The sequence below is a fragment of the Littorina saxatilis genome, linkage group LG12 (genome assembly GCF_037325665.1).
Source record: "Littorina saxatilis isolate snail1 linkage group LG12, US_GU_Lsax_2.0, whole genome shotgun sequence".
Taxonomy (NCBI): domain Eukaryota; kingdom Metazoa; phylum Mollusca; class Gastropoda; order Littorinimorpha; family Littorinidae; genus Littorina; species Littorina saxatilis.
The window spans coordinates 67,670,824-67,673,323 of record NC_090256.1 but is presented as its reverse complement, the minus strand read 5'-3'; positions in this window follow the sequence as shown (position 1 = coordinate 67,673,323).

Sequence of the window (2,500 nt, the reverse complement as noted above, 5' to 3'; positions counted from 1 at the left end):
TTGAAATAATGAATGACTTTTCTAGCTTTTCAGGCTTAAGGATACATAAGAGAAAGTCTGAGGCGATGTGGGTGGGTAGTAGAAAACATTGTGATGAAACATTTTATAATTTTGTTTGGAAGAAAAAGTTGAAGATTTTGGGTGTATATTTTTGTAATGATAAGAGTGCTTCTTTGGTAGAAGATAACTGGACTGGAAGAATAAGGAATATTAAGCGATTGATTTGTGCATGGGAGAAGCGAAATTTGAGCATTGTAGGGAAAATATGTATTGTGAAAACGTTTTTAATTTCACAATTTGTGTATATTATGCAAGCGTGTGTATTACCTTATTGTTTAGATTTTTGTGGCGAAAAAGAGATTGTAATCGGAAGGCCTTTGAAAAGGTAAAAAGAAGCGTTTTATGTTTTGAAATTGAAAAAGGTGGTTTAAAAATGATCGATATTAGGCAAACGCAAATTTCTTTTTTATTACAATGGGTTTCACAACTGACTACAATGTACATCAAATGAAAATGATAATTGGAGTTTCACTCCAAAGATGATGTATTTGCGTTTTGGAAAGCATTTTGAATGTTTCTTATCGAATGTAAACAGTGCAAGATTTAAAGGGTTAGACCTAGTGAAATCACACTTTTGGAAAGCAGTATTAAAATATTGGCTGGATAATAACCACTACGATTGTGGGACAGTCGGGCCGACTTTATTATGGAATAATGCATGCATAACGTATAGTGGCAAAGTTTTATTTTTTGAAAGTTGGATACAACGAGGTGTATTGGTATTAACTGACATTGTACGTTCGGGAGACATATTATCATATCAAGATATATGTGATTTGATTGGATATTCGCCAAACCGAATTCTTGAATATAATGTTGTAAAAGCTGCTGTGTCATTATTTATGAGGAAAAATGTTGTAACTATGACTGATGATGTTTGTATTACCTTACCACTGTTTAACGGCAAAAATGTGTTAAGTGCCAGAGAATATAGGAACGAGATTATTAATATGAAAACAGATGTACCATGTTCCGGAGGATTTTGGAAGAGAAAGTTTAATGTAGAAATTGATGAACGATCTTGGATAGTTGCCTATCAGTCAACACAAGAGACTAGATTAAGAGTTTTACACTGGAAAATTATGCACAACATTTATCCGACCAACATTCTACTGTGTAAAATGAAAGTAACGGAAACTAATAAATGTAATTACTGTTGTGATGTAACTGATTTCATTGAACACTTCTTTTTTGAATGCCCGGTTGTATACAAATTCTGGAAATTTATTGAAGAATTTATTTTTCGTACTCTAGAAATTAAGATTGTTTTAAAAGTTAGTGATGTTTTATTTGGTATGCATTTTGTAATGGTGAAAAAGGCAACTATGTATAAATTGAACCACATTATCTTAATCGGAAAGATGTGCGTTAGTATATAATTTTTTATAAAAAAAAACCCAAATTCGTTTATACCGTTGGAAAGTAATTTTAATAGGCAGTTACAGATAAGAAGCATCTTTGTGTGAGTGTTCGAAGAACAAAACGTTAAAAAAAAGTTAGCTTGTTGTACTCGATAAGTTGTATTTAATTCATTGTATGAGATATTGTTAATTGTTGTTATTTATTTGAATAAAATTGTTTGAAAAAAAAAGAGAAAAAAAAAGTCGGGCGGGATCTATAGAGAGAGAGAGAGAGAGAGAGAGAGAGAGAGAGAGAGAGAGAGAGAGAGAGAGAGAGAGAGAGAGAGAGAGAGAGAGAGAGAGAGAGAGAGAGAGAGAGAGAGAGAGAGAGAGAGAGAGAGAGAAACAAAGACAGAGGCATAAAGCCATGGGTCATTCCGTTCAAGGTGATATGCACTCTGTAGTGCTCGCAGACGATAGGGATTCCAAAATGAAGATTGTTGCGGATGTTTACGTATTTATCTTGAGAATTTGAAGGTATTCAGCGAAGATTTACGGACAAGACGACCTCGATTGCAACACTTCTTGCGAGTGTATAATCATATTATGCATGCTAGGACTTCTTCTATTTGGTTAGAACTGCAGTTAAATATGCAGCCTGGTCGCCAAGACGAAGTCTTCTCCAGCCTAGGTATATGCGGCAACCAAAAGGCTTTGTCCGGAGTTCTGATCTGACCTCTAGGTTGAGTGCAGACTTGGAAGACGACGATTTGTTTATTTAAAAAACCCAAATTGTTTCTGTTTTATATAAGTTCACCAGACTTACAAGAGGTTTTTTCCCTCGTTTGATCTCTCTTCGTAGATTCCCCCCCCCCCACCCCCCCCACCCCATCCATCCAATCAATATGTTTACACATTGTATGTTTGATTGTTGATGGACATAAGCTTTATAATGTACAACACTTTTTTTTAAATGTATGTGCAGTTGGAATATGTGTCAGCAGCATATAATAATATAATACGGAAAACGAAGATGATGAAAGTGGGATAATGCTGACGTTAGCTTAATCTCCATGCTCGAAATCATTTGTTTCTCGTAT